This window comes from Sinohyriopsis cumingii, chromosome 17, assembly GCF_028554795.1.
Source record: "Sinohyriopsis cumingii isolate HCF-2022 chromosome 17, ASM2855479v2, whole genome shotgun sequence".
NCBI classification, from domain to species: Eukaryota; Metazoa; Mollusca; class Bivalvia; order Unionida; family Unionidae; genus Sinohyriopsis; species Sinohyriopsis cumingii.
In genome coordinates, this window is record NC_142977.1 from 44,599,740 (window position 1) to 44,615,536 (window position 15,797).

A 15,797-nucleotide genomic window follows, 5' to 3' on the forward strand; every position below is an offset into this window, starting at 1 on the left:
ACGATCATCCCAGTCAAATTCAACACGATAAATGCCTGATGTTGAGTCAAGAAGAAAAATTGGACGAGTATCTGGACGAAGCTTGGAGTCTCATCTCAAACAAAGACGTGTTGCACCAGTGGTATAAAGACTTGCGTGAACATTCTTGTCCACCATTAACCACTCAAGAGATCCATCGTATCGAAGCTCTCCTGAATCAGAGTGAGAAAACAGAACGAATAACCGTTTATTCGTCAGACATTTTCAAGCAAAAGGTCAGGATCGAATTGACGACTTATTATTACCTGTGAAGAAGAAGAAGACAAAAACCACACAAATGGATACCTGGGAACTTTATTACCTTTTGAACCAGTGTTCGTATACGGCTTCTTGGAATCCTGTCGTCTGTGCTAAAGATGAACTCCCTCATCGCAAACCTAAAGACCATCAAGCTTACGTGATCAACACGGACGACAGTCATCTCTCAGGAACCCACTGGGTAGCCGTCTACTTTCCTCAAGAAGGATGTGTGGAATATTTCGATTCGTACGGATTGCCCCCTTTGGAAGACGATATCATCGACTTTATGAGAAGAAATGCTCAAACCACCCGATTCAATAACGTGAAATTACAAGGCACAGATTCTTTGGTGTGTGGACAGTACTGTGTGTATTTTCTGCATCATCGCAGCCTGGGCTATTCCTTAGAACATTTAGTGACTCATTTTGATCCTCGTTCTTCTGCTAGAAACGATGTGAAAGTAGATCGATGGTTTTGTGACCATTATGCTTATGTTTTGTCTCAAGCTAGGAAACGTAGTGTCCATCAATGGCCTAATGATTTCCAACAGTGGAAATCACAATTTCATTCACAACGTTGTCAGCCTTGTTCAAAGTAGATTGTCTATTGAGAAAAAAATGTTTGTCATTTGAAAAAAAAATTGTTTGATGTTAAAAAATGTTAGAAATGTTGTTGTTTAGTGTTAAGTGATTTTTGAATAAAAAATGTTGTGTTTTGAAAAAATGCCTTTGTCTTTTGTTTAGCTATAAGAATGTTGGATTGATACTCTTTCATTTCTTACTATCCCTCTCATGACACTCACTGAACGTTGCGACTCAAAAACCGTGTGGGGATGTTTTCCTTCACGTCCGCGCTTTGACTTTAAGAACCGGGTTGTTTCCAGTCTAACCATCCATTGTCGACTCATCCTCCTAAGAAGATGTGCTCCAAACTAGCTAAACTCAACGAAGCCTACGTGAATTTGCATAGGGTCAGACACAGTCTGATACCGAAGCCAGAAGAAATAGAGAATGTGAGAATGTTAAAAATCACTGAAGACCTGATAGAAGAGCTCTTCAGAGAAGAAATGAACAGGGAAAAAGAAGAATGGACAGAGAAGTACAGACTTCAGAGACAGCAGCAACAGCAGCAGCAACAGCAGCAGCAGCAGCAGCAACCTGAAGCTGACAGAGGCTTTGTCGATTGTCGTATCGACACCAAAGAGTTCTTCTTCTCTTTCCGAAGAAGCAGACCTATCGCCAGAAAGTCTATCCTCAGAGGACATCGCATTCTTAGAAACTAAAAAAAGAATGCCATAGCAAAGAAAAAAACAGCCCTTTTCAATGCTACCCAATACTCTAGAAAAGAAATAACCATCAATTTGCCAATGTGTGTAGGTAGAGTAGTGTGAAAATAAACACTAACTCTTTCTTAAAAAAATGTAAGAGTATGTGTTTGTGTGTTTGTGTGTTTGTGTTTGTAAGTGATAAAGTAGGTTGGTGTGGATAGTAGATTAAAATGATGTTTGTTTTTTTGGGGGGGGGGCTGTTTGAGGTGTATATTTGGGGTTAGATTGGATTGCTTTGCATATGTGGATAGTCTATTGAAGTGATTTATAAAAAATTTTACAATAGTGATGGGTAGCATAAAAAAGTGAGTGTTTCTTTTAGGTCCGCGCGTTGTTGTTTTTTTGGTCATGATCTAGGTAAGATCAATTTTATGTTATTAGGGGGATGTTTTCCATCACGTCCGCGCTTTCACTATAAATTGAAACTCGCTGGGCAGTCTAGATATCCTTGTTGATTGATCAACACAGCCAGAAGAATGAATAGCAGAATAGTGAAACTGTTAGAACTCCAGATGCACCTGGAATATGCCAGGCGCATAGTAAACGAACTATCAGCGGAGGCTATAGTAGATGAAGCAAGAGTAAAGAAGGAAGAGGAGGAGAGAAGAGAGAGGGAAGAAGAGGAAAAGAAAAGAGAAGAGAGGATGTCGTTCAATATTCCCGAGACAGAGGATTGGGGTGTTGAAGCGAATCATCCTCCCTCTGCGCTCCCCAGAAGAAAGGTGAAAGAAGACTGGGGAAGAAGATGCGTGTGTGGCGCCAGGCCAGGAAGGTGCAACCATTAGATAGGTGCATCAGGAGTTCAAAAAACAGCCCTTTTCAGGGCTACCCAATACTCTAGAAAAGAAATAACGATCCATTTGCCAATGTGTGTAGGTAGAGTAGTGTGAAAATAAACACTAACTCTTTATTAAAAAAATGTGAGGGTATGTGTTTGTGTGTTTGTGTGTTTGTGTTTGTAAGAGCTCAGGTATGTTTGTGTGAATAGTAGATTATGGGTTTCTTAGCGTATGTGAAGAGTATAGTTAGGGTTTTATTATATGAAATGAGAAAGTAGGGGGATGTTTTCCTTCACGTCCGCGCGTTGTTGGGTCATGATCTAGGTAAGATCAATTTTATGTTTTTAGGGGATGTTTTCCTTCACGTCTGCGCTTTCACTATAAGAACCCACAGTGTTAGTTGTTCAAACCATTCTGCAAAGAATAAAAAGAAGATGGCGTCAAACCAAATGGACAAAATACAAACCTTACAAGACGTTTTAGACAACTTAGGAATAATGGAACAGATGCTAATAAGACTCGTTGAAGACCATTATTCCTATAGTCCCCATCGTGTAAAGATGGAAATTAACAACTTAAGAAAAGCAAAGGACAAGATTAGTGGTGTGATGAAGGAAATAAAGGAGGAGAAGGAGGATGAAGAGGAAAAGATAAGAATAAGAACATGGAACGAAAAAATTGAAAAAGAAGAAGAAAATGAGAAGAGGAAGAAAGAAGAGGAGGAAGAGAAGAAAGAAGAGGAGGAGAAAAAAAGAAGAGAAAGAGTGTTGGAGATAAAATAAGAAGTTGGTGGAGGAAAAGAAGAAATTAGAAGCAGAAGAAAACCCAAAGGCCCTTTTCAGGGCCCCCATATTTCTCGAAAAGAGATAGCCTTTCCATTGCCTACCCCCTTTTTTTTAAAAAAAAAAAATCCCATGTTAATTTCCCTTGACGCTAATCAGACCCAAGATTTTTTCTCCATGTTAATTTCCCTTGTCGCTAATCGGACCCACGATTTTTTTTTTCTCCATGTTAAATTTCCCTTGTCGCTAGACAGACCCACGATATTTTTTCTCCATGTTAATTTCCCTTGTCGCTAATCGGACCCACGATTTTTCTCCATGTTAAATTTCCCTTGTCGCTAATCGGACCCAATGGTCTCTGTAATGCTAATTCCCATTGTCGCTAATCCGACCCCTTTCACTACTCTCGCCTCGTGAAAAAATCATCAAATTTAACAATAAATGTTTTGTCAAAGGCACGCCTTCTCTAATCCAAGAGAATAGTTTTGGCACCGTATTTCTCTTCTAGGTTTATGAAATTGGGATGGTGTTTAGATAATGAAATTACAAAACAAATATTGAAAGAATAATTATATCCAGAATGTATATATGATAATAACAGTCAAACAATGGTTTAGACAAGACGATGTCAGTAGTTAATTGTCAACACGAGGAACAGTTGTGGTCGGCATAGGCTATGAGCAGGCGACTTCTGCGTCAAACATCATTATGCTACAAAAACATGAGACCAAATGACAACATACTTCATTTAATGCATTAATTAGACGGTTACGAAATTTGGTGAGTGTATGAACTGCGTTGACTTCTTTCATACCTATCTATCCCAATCAAGATTATTATTGGATATCCGTCAGGTGGAAAAATACGTCATCGCTACAGCCAAGTAAAATTCCTTGCATGAATTAGTTAAATAAGGCTCTCATATAATGCTGTCCGCAACCACATATACTATGCAAAAATATTAAAAGAGATACAGAAAGCAGGAGACTTTTTTTTAGTATGAATTGGTTTACTGAGGATTTAGAATACTTAGCCGATATCAAGACAACCATGTAAATCAAAGTGGGATAATATAAAAGAAGTAATGAAGCGCCACGCCAAACATCTTAAAACGATTCTGCACAGTTGCAGATAAAGTGATCACGGCTGGATTCAGATCCGATCATTGTTTATATTATAGCTATACTGTGAACTCGAAATTCAGAAAAATAAAGAGAGATAATAATTATCCCAAGCTAAGAAGCTTTAGCTTCTGAATTGTAGAGAGTGTACAAACTTGATACAGCATCAAGTTTCTTTTGGCGGTACGTTCAGTAAGTGCTTCTTCTGTAGTAAGTCTAGTCAGTTCTTTTTCGACAGTTGATAAAGTCTCAATTTTTGCGGTAAGTGCATTTGTACGATGTTTTTTTCAGCAAGTTCAGTAATTTTCTTTCTACCATACGTTTAGCAAGTTCAGTAAGTTTCTTGCTGCAATAAACTTGCAAATCTTGCGAGTTCATTAAATTTCTTTCTACAAGTTCAGTCAGGCTCTTTCTGCAGTACGTTCAGTAAATGGGTTAAATTGTTGCGAGAAGTTCAGCATGTTCAGTACGAGAATATATGCGGCAAGTTCCGTATATATCTTTCTATGAAATGTTCGCTAAGTTTTGTTCTTTAATAAGTTCAGAAAGTTTAGAAAGTTCAGACAGTTTTTCTGCGACAAGTTCAGTAACGGTTTTCCTGCGACAAGTTCAATAGGTTTAGTAGGTTCAGTAAGTTTCTTATGCAAGAAGCTCAGTAAATTTACTACGTTTCAGAGGCACGTTCAGTAAGATTTCTTTCTGCGACAAGTTCGGGTGCTTCTTTCCCCGGTAAGTTCAGTAAGTTTCTTTCTGTTTCTTTCCGTTTCTTTCTGTTTCTGTCCGTTCTGTATCTTTCTACTATAATTTCACTCCGTCCATTCAGCAAAAGTTAGTAAGTTCAGTAAGCTTTTTATGCAACATTTTCATCACATTCTAATTTTCTTGCTGCAACATTTTTGTGTCGCTTCTTTCTCCAACAAGTTCGGCAAGTCCAGGCAGTCCAGCTATATTCTTTCTGTGGTAAGTTAAGTACGGTTATTAAGATTGTTAAGGAGGCATGTTTGGCACGTTTATTAAGATTGTTTCTACCATGCAAGTGTAATCATCTGCACAGTTTTCAATTTGTAAAAAGAGAGTTTATTTTTTTGGTATTATAGACCAATACAAACGATCTACAGTGAGCCATCTCCTTTTATTGCAAATGAAATCATATATCTGTAAATACAGAGTTAACAGCGAAACATCGACTATGACTCATTTAACAAAGAACGAAGTCCTATTAAATGTCAGAAAAATGATATGCATTATTCAGTTGTACGTGGACAAGGTTCGATAAAAAATGACAGCTATACAAACATATCTTTGAATGGTTCGCACTATGTTGACAAATCACAACTACAATTTTCTACACGTTCAGATATGTCCATAAATGAAATGAAGCGTGTGTGAGTTGATGGATGTACGGCTTCATTTATTGAATGCCTTTTTGGATACATTTTAAAAAAAAGAAAATAGTTGTGTATACATCTCAATAAAATATAGTAATTTCAATGGTATTAATGCAGAAAATTGTTAAAGTACTAATTTCTTCGAATTTTTGTATCTAGTTTTTAGGAGATTCATAATAACAGAAAATAATCATTTGAAATGACAACATAAAATAAATTGTATCAAATGAGTAAAGAAAATAGTTACAGAGCAAATATTGTATTAACAAGTTAATGTTGATTCTAACGCTAACTTGCATATGTGCATAGGCATACGTTTGTGTGTATGTATGTATGTATGTATGTATGTATGTATGCATGTATGAATGTATGTATGTATGTAGACAATGGTTACAATACATATTTTTGCACTCTTTATCTTTGTCCATCCTTAAGAGATTTTCAACACATTTATCTTCCTCACTCTTTTTCCATCCTCTATAAAGTGGCTAATATTAAATTAAGTTGGTAACTTCTGATCTTTAGTGTTTCAATTAGTCTCCTCCCCATAGCACTGGACAACAAATTTTTACAAAAGTCATGTTACTGAAATAAAATTAGTCAATTCTTATCAATTTTTATGTGCTGAACACGAATATGACAGTCAAATTGCAAAATTGGCTCTAGTTTTTTTGTAATCTGCAAGAAATTAATGTTTACATAACGAAATGCATTCCAATAGTAAAAGGTCAACTGTAATAGCCTACCTATAAAAAATCAAGTCATTGACTACATCTTAGATTTCTTCGCCTGTCTCTTGTACAGCTGTTCAGGAGCATCTCTGAGGAGTGTCCAGCAGTAGTCAGCCAGCATTGTAGTGGACCATTTTCCCTGGTATCTTTGTTCCATTGTTGCGATATCTTGATGAAAACGTTCGCCGTGTTCATCACTAACAATACCACAGTTGCTAGGAAAGAAATCCAAATGGGAATGAAGGAAGTGAATCTTTAGAGACATATTGCAGCCAAGTTTCTTATACTTCATCAACATGTCTTCTACTAGTTCCTTATAGTTTTCTGCCCTAACATTTCCGAGGAAGTTTGTAGAAACTAGGCGAAAAGCATTCCATGCTTGTTTCGCGTCACCTTCCAGCAAGTTGTTGAACCGGTCATCTTTGAAAAGCTCTCGAATCTGAGGACCCACAAAAACTCCCTCTTTAATCTTTGCTTCGCTGAGTCGAGGGAATTTTTCATGCAGGTATCGGAATGCTGGCAAAGTCCGGTCAATGGCTTTCACGAAGTTCTTCATCAAACCTAGTTTGATGTGAAGGGGTGGTAGCAAGATTTTCTGAGCCTCAACCAGAGCTGGGTGTTGGATATTCTTCTCTCCAATGGCTACATTCTGCCTGTGAGTCCATTCCTTCCTCATGTAGTGCATTTCCCTTGCTCGGCTATCCCACTCGCATAAGAAACACATGTATTTTGTATATCCTTGCTGCAGTCCCATTAAAAGGGCAACTACCTTCAAATCACCACAGAGGTGCCAGCTGTACTTGTTATACTCAATGGAATTCAGTAGCTGCCTTAAGTTATCGTATGTCTCTTTCATGTGGACAGCATACGCTACTGGAATAGATGGAAGAATGTTTCCATTGTGCAAAAGCACAGCCTTGAGACTCAGTTTCGAAGAGTCCACAAATAGTCTCCATTCTTGTGGGTCATGAGTGATTTTTAAAGCATTCATGAGGCCCTCAATATCGGAACAGAATATCAGATTACTTTCCTTTCTGAAGAAAGGCTCCAATTGCTGGTGGCGCTTTCGATATGCAGTAATTGTGACATCTTCTTCTAGAAGATTCCATTGTTGGAGTCTTGATCCTAGCAATTCTGCCTTGTTCTTTGATAAGTCCAAATCACGAATCAGGTCATTTAGTTCTTCCTGTGTTATTCTGTGTGGGGTTGATGATGCACCACAGTGAAAATCTGGATCACTGCATGCTGATGGACCAGGAGAAGAACAGGTCGACTCACCTTTGTCTTCGTCAGATGAATCAAGAGAATATTCTGCTGGAGGTTCTGGAATAGGAAGTCCCTCACCATGTGGAACTGGTCTCAATGCAGACGGAATGTTTGGGTAGACTATTCTCGACTTCTTTCGCTTCGTTATTCCGCCGGAAAGAGGAGGAACCAAGCAGAAGTAACAGTCATTTAGGTGGTTGCTTGGCTCTCTCCACACCATTGGGACTGCAAACGGCATTGATGACCTTTTGCAATTCAACCACTGTGAAAGCTGTGTTGTACATGTAGCACAGCATATATGCGGAGCCCAAGGCTTGTCTTAGTCACCAACCTTGCATCCGAAGTAAAGATGATATGCCTTCTTCACTTGAGAATTGATACTTTTCTTCTGGTTGGCAAATGTCACTTCCCCACAAATATAGCAAAAATTGTCCGCGGTATTAACACACTTTCGAGGCATTACTGTTCTTTATTGTACGTAAATGGATAAAATAATACGTTTTATGTAACAGTAGCTTGAACTGTCTCGCACAACGTCTAAAATATTTTAAATGCTGAACCTATCTGATTGGGCTTTATATAGTACACTGCTTACGTCAGCTTCAGCAGCCGCCTGGCATTAGTATAATAGGCCTACACATGTATAGTACACTGCTGACGTCAACTTACTTCAGCAGCCGCATGGCATTAGTATTGCATTGCATCAGAAAATGATGCAATCAACTGTGGATGATGTGAGCATGATGGTATTATGCAATGTTACATCATTATTCCGGATGTTGCTGCAGTCCTACTGGAGAAAATTACACAGTGAAACATAGAAAATGAGGTATATGAATATCTTCAAAACGAGAGCCAATACAAATTTTTCACGGTTATATTCGTGTTCGGCACACCAAAATACTACAGATTAGGGCCTTTTCAAGTCAGTAATGATTTCACTGTTGACCAGTGTAGTCAGAAGCAAATGAATTGTAGGTAGTTCTCATCCATCTAACTTATATGTTTGTTTTCATGTAATGACTAACTTTTTTCAGATGCGACAAAATAACTTCATTGATAGATATATTATTTTTATCTCGCTACCTTAAAAGTTATCAACTAACTTTATAATCTCATTTTCTTTTCTTCGTTCACTTCCTTCTGAATTTCAAATACTGATTCGTCAGTTATTTTCGCAATATAAAGGGGATCGTATATTTCTTTTCCATGAGTACAACGACTATCCCACGGGACATACTGAAGTAAATTTCAATATTTATGTATTTATAGTTACAAGTTAGAACGTGTATAACCACGGATAGACGTAACATGTTGTTCTGTCGTTGACTCACTTATGTGTGCTAATTGTAGTTCATTTTGCATATACCCTATATCTGGTATGTGAGAAAGATTAGACAAACACACTGGAATATTATATTTCGGGACATTGTCGACGTTCTAACTTATGACAAACTTTTCAATGTATGCACACATAATGTCAAAATAAAGCTCGCATGAAAAGCAATCGATCTTTTTGTTTCCCTTACTTTTTGTGTCTCACGCTATCGTCATGTGCCACGTTTTGACTCTATTATATTGAATCTATGATCTTGAATCTATAAGGAATGTGATTTGTCCTGAGAGACAAAGCGAACATCTAGACCATTAGACTCTAGTGAAAGAACATTTTCAGAAACTAGCCAAAATTCTGCGTACTGTTATTGTTATGCGTATTGTTATGCATATTGATTAACTTATATTTGATTTAATTCAGTTCTTTGCTTCTTAGTTTAATGTGTTTTATTCCGTTACATGCTAATGTAATATAACTTTGTTCCTTGGATTTGACAATGTCCAGAAATTCAGTTTAGTTGTGTTTGATATGACCTTCTCGTAAACAACTAATAATAGAAACTTTATATCTAATGCTGACCTAGTTACTGACCATGATTCAGAACCAGTAAGAGTAGAGGTAAACTACTGTTTTTAAATTCTTTCTCAAAGTAAGATTCATAACGTGAATTCGAAACCATACTTGGCGTACGTGACAAATAACATGTATAAATGTATAAATTAGGTTTTCCCAGAGGATTGTCCCACAGGGGAAAAACAAATGCAGATGCAGTTACAGAAAGAAGAGAAACGAATGTAGCTTGAGAAATATGAGAGAGAGAACCAGAAACAAATGCAGTTACAAGCGGAGAAAGAGGAGAGAGACAGATGCAAATCCAAATAGAGAATAAAGAGAGAGAATATCAGCTGCATTACATTAAGAGTTTAAGATCTGTGCCAATAGTGACATCAATACTTATTTTGATGAGCATAAGGTCAAAACCTTACAAAATGCTGCTCGTGTCGCTGACGAGTATTCTTTAGCTCATAACTTTCCTTTTGTGGGCAAGTCTTCCACTCAGCTGTCTTCTGGCAGGAAAGAATTTCGGGCTAATACAAGCCCTTCTAAATTTCAAACTGGCACAACTTTTAAAAATCAAGGTTCTGATAAGCTTGAAAAATATGTGTCTCTTCCTACGTGTACCTATTGCAAGAAGAAAGGATACGTTATCTCTGATTGCTACAAATTGAACAATGAGCATCAGAATCAAGATAGAATTAAAAAAATGCTCTCATTTCTATGTTTTCAAGGTCACGATCATGTATTGAAAGCAATACAGTTCTTGGGTATAATATATCGAAGTCTGATTTTATTATGGAGAATTATGAACCATTCATGTCGAATGGTTCTATATCACTCTTGGGTGATTTGGCCAACCCTATCCCTGTTACAATTTTAAGGGACACGGGAGTTTCTCAAAGATTTTTATTATCAGGTTCTTTGCCTTTTTATGGGCTGTCTTCTTCTAAGGAGAGACTTCTTATTCATGGAGTAGAGTGCGCCTTTGTTAATGTTTCTCTTCAGTGTGTAAATTAGTCATCTTATTCCCCGGACCCGTGGCAGTCGGAACAGTATCTGATTTACCAGATAAATGCGTTCATGTATTACTAGGCAACGACCTAGCTTGAGATAAGGTTGTTGTTAATCCACTTATAACTGAGAAGTCTTGTTTGGATGAGATAGTCGATCTTATTGGGCAGTTACTAGAGCTATGACAAAGAAAGCTCTTGAGAATGATGTTGATCAGGAATGTATTCCTTTAGCTGACACATGTATTAGTCAGGCTTTTGATGAGTCACTTTCATTCATTGTTTGGATGAATCAAAAGGTATTGATCACAGTGATCCTTATTTAGCTACTCATCCTCTTTAATTTAATCAGGGTGACACACGACAATCACTTGTCGTAGAACAGGAAAAGGATCATGAGATTTCCTGTTTTTTCATAGGGGCATTAATGAAAATCAAGCAACTGATGTAACTGTCTGTTATTTCACCAAAAATGGAATTCTTGTGAGAAAATGGAGACTTCCTGATGTACGTGGTGGTGACGAGTAGTCAGTGAACTATCAAATCGTAGTTCCAAAATCGTACAGACCGGAAATTTTTAGTCTTGCCCATGAAACTCATTTGGCTGGTCATTTACTGATTAATATTAGTTATCAGAAGATCTTGACTCAATTTTTATTGGCCAAGAATAGAATGTGATGTTTGTAAATACTGTAGATCTAATCGTACTTTTCAAATGGTACTAAAACACAATCAGAAGATACCAAAGGCGCATCTGCAACTATTCCTGCATTTTACGAACCATTTAGCAGAAGAATAGTACATTGTGTTGGTCCTTTACCTAAGACTAATTGTATTCAGACAAATAAAATTCACTCACTTCTGGTAAATGACACCATAGTCACTGATGAAACTGACATTGCAAATGTTTTCAATGATTTTTTCACCAACATTACCACAAAGTTAAAAGAACCAGTGATGAAAAACAACTTTAATGAACTGAAAAAGTTCTGCAGCAGCAACATCTCTAAGGAGGTATGTTTCTCTATCCCACCAGTATCAAAAAACTTTGTTAAAAAATGTGTCAGTGAACTTGATACCAAGAACACTACAGGACTTGATCAGATTGGTCCACGACTCGTTAAATCTTCTGTCTTTGCTATTGTAGATAGCATAACATTCATAATTAATTTAAGTATTGCAACCTCATGTGTCTCCAAAATATGGAAAACTGCAAAAGTAACTCCATTCACAAATCTGGTTCTAAGGATGATGCTGATAACTACCGACCAATCTCAATGTTACCAAACTTGTCAAAATTGATTGAAAAACATGTCCATGACTCATTCATGTCATATTTAACCAAACACTTGCTGTTACACTAATCAATCAGGCTTTAGACAGAACCATTCCTGTGAGACTGCCTTGATCTCCCTAACTGATAAATGGCTCCAAGCACTTGACCAAGGTAGAATAACAGGATCTGTATTTGTAGATTTCAGGAAAGCTTTTGACATGGTGGATCATGAAATCCTTTTGAAGAAACTGAAAATCTACCAGTGTGATGAAAGAACAATTAGATGGTTTGCTTCTTACTTAAGTGAGAGAACACAACATGTTCACATAAATAATGTTCTGTCTGAACCTGAAACAATTAGATATGGAGTACCACAAGGCTCAATTCTAGGTCCATTACTACTCATTTTATTTATTAATGACCTACCACTTTTACTAAGAGACTCAATATCATCTACAGATCTCTATGCAGATGACACAACATTGTCAGACATCCAAAACACAAAGCATGAACTCAAAATTTCTTTACAGAATGCCCTAAACAAACTGGAAAACTGGTGCACATGCAATGGCATGGTGGTAAATACTGGTAGAACTAAAATATAACTTATCTCAACATGGCAAAGAAGGACAAATCTTGATAGTGATGAACTATGTCTGACATGGAATGATACAAATTTGCAAATGGTCTGTCATGATAGACTACTTGGTGTTCTGGTAGATAATAACTTATCATGGACTGAACATATTAAACATATCAGTAAAAAAGTCAATTCAAGTTTATGGCTTCTCAGTAGGATAAGACATTTTCTCCCTGAAAGGCACATAAAACTATTTTATAACAGTTACATACAACCCTATTTGGACTACTGTAGTACAGTATGGGGTAATTCAAATGATAAAAAGATAGCAAAGCTGATACATCTTCAAAAAAGAGCATTTGGGCTAATATCAATCTAGAAAGAAAGCAAGGAAAATTTAGCTGGTAGGTTAAAAATATTACCTATTAAAGACCGAATCTGTTTGAGAAAAGCCAAATTAATGTACAGGATATCTCATAATAGTGCTACTGATTATTTGCAATCACTATCCCAGTATAAACTACCTGGTAATACTCCCCACCTGCGATCCATGTCTACCAAACAATATAAAATTCCCAAATCAAATAAGGAGTTATTTAAAAGGTTCCCAGTACTCTGTAATTCTGCTCTGGAATAGTATTCCAGTTGAGATTAGAAATGCTCACTCTATTTCCTTCTTCCAAACCCAATATATCCAGTGGCTTCAGAGATGAGGCTAAAAAAATTCCTTTGTATGAGGGCCACAAGATAGTTTAGTTTTTAGCTTATTGTGTTACCCTCTTTAAATAAGGTCATTATTATTATTATTATTATTATTATTATTATTATTATTATACCATAATGTGTGCGTCAATAAGGTTTCGAGAGGCAATTCCTTTCAGAAATATTAACTCTAAAACAATAGTGAAAGGTCTGATAAATTATTTATTTTACTCAATTTGGCCTTCTCAAATCTGTATTAATCTTCGAAGGTCAAATTTTATGTCTGGAATTTTCCAACTAGTTCTGCTTGAATTTAGCATCCAACAATTCAAGTCAAAAGTAAAATTATGGCTTGATAGAACTGCAATGGAGAGACCTATTGAGTCTGGTAATAGTGGCCTGCCTCTCTTCCTCATTTACTTCAGTTTAGAAATTACGGCCCCTACAAAGTTAAGAAGAAAATAAATGAGCTTGATAATAATGATAATACTCAGAAGATCTAAATAAATTTAAGGAGTATCAGTAAATTGAGAGAGATAGACAGGTTAAACATGCAATCGATTCAGTTGTACCTGTCCAATTCAGTAAAGATTTACTTCGGAATTCAAAAATTATGAACGAACTTAAACAGTTGTTAGTTAAATATGAGCCCTTATTTCCAGATGTTCGTACACGAACAAAAAAAAATTTCCATGAAGTTGAAATTGTAAATTCCACACTTGTGAAACAACATCCATACAGAATGAACCCTCTCAAACAGGAATACTTGAAAAATGAAATTCAGTATTTGCTGGAGAATGATTTCATAGAGCCCAGTAAACGTGACTGGAGTTCACCATGTATACTTGTTCCAAAACCAGATAAAACGTTTCGTATGTGCACTGATTATAGGAAGTTGAACAGTATGACTATAACATATTCATTTCCATTACCAAGAATCGATGACTGTATTGATAAAATCTGAAATGCAAAGTATGTCAATAAATTATACCTTCTGAAAAGATTGTGGCAAATTCCACTGACGGAAAGACCAAAGGAAATTTCGGCATTGGTGACACCAGTTGGATTTTATCAATATAAAGTGATACCGATTGGGATGAAGGATTCGCCAAGTACTTTAATGAATATGATTACCACTGGTCTACATAACTGTGATCATTACATCGATGATGTCATCATCTACAACGACACCTGGAAAGAACATTTAGCGACAATTCGGAAATTCATACGTCCTCAACTTCCATTTTGGATTTCATCGGGATTCGAACATGAGGACTATTTATAACTAGGACTTCTATTTTTTTTTATTCTTCTTGGATTCTTTTTGGACTTGATTCGTAAAACCTTAAGTTCTGTCTCTCATTTTACCTTGTTTTTGTAAGTAAATTAATCATTTGTTAAATTTTATAAAGCTTATTGTCTTCACTTCTTTCTTGTTACGTTTTCTAAGAGGCTAAATACGTAACAAGTACCATGACCTCCATTTTGTTGGTACAGCAGACTTGGCAACCGTGAGAAAGGTACCCTTTGCTTTTACTGTTGAGGTATGGATATATTGACATTTCGTGTTTATTTTCTTATATATGATGGTATGGGATATAATAACATATTAGCGTGTTTGATGACTACATCCAAACGGAACAACCTATTAGAATTCGGTGTATGATAAATCCTTCAGGCGAAATATTTAAAAGATGTATGTGTGTGTGTGAAAGAGAGAGATAAAGGGAGAGAGATCACGTGGTGCCGGTGTTATCGGGCATATGAATAAATGAACGACGGCCAAAGATGAAAATATATTTATGAATATATATCCTTAGAAAATATTCGCCCTGGAAGAAGTCATCAAGGAACAAAGTTCATGTAAATCACATAGGGGATATTTACCTTTCCTTACTCTTCGGTCAATTTCTAAATGTTTCTAACAGGTTCTGGAATCTTTATGCTTTTTCTTGCTCATTCAACCACAGTCAAATGCATGGTCGTCAAATAACAGTTGGATGCTAAAGACGTTCATAAAACGTTTGCAATGAATTTACCCCATTCCTACTTAATGTACCGGTACACATACACTATTTCATCCATTCGTAAAAGATTGCGCACCCTTGGATCGCCTAATGTTCTCAAGGAGAACAAATTAACTTCGTAGATGTCGTTGTTGTTGTTGTCGTTGTAGGGTTTAATGCCGTTTTGGTGAGGGAAGAATCAGGGACAAACCCGGGAAGAACTAACGAACCTCGTGAAGCTAATGGCAAGCTTTCTCATGTACCCTTGCTTTCTGAGCCTGATAATCGAACCCACGCATACAGAGGTGAGATGGCAATGATCCGGAACGGTGAGAGTTTTAGACCACTCGGCCAATCGGGGCCTAGTCGTAGATCTCGAAATAATTTAGTCGGCAGAAGACCGTTGGTCAAAGCAAACACGTTAACGGCAATACCAAGTTTGAGTTTTTCATACTTTTGAGTAATGTATTTGTAACATATACTGGTAACTCTGTGATGTTAGGCTTCAGTTTACCCATATACTGTCAATATGTTTGCAGTTCAACTTTATGACATTCTCGCCGGGAAAATCTCACAATCGACACATCGATTGCCGTTGTTTTTTTCTTTGACTGTGAGCTGGGAGCGGAATACATACTGGCGTTTCAACATCATTC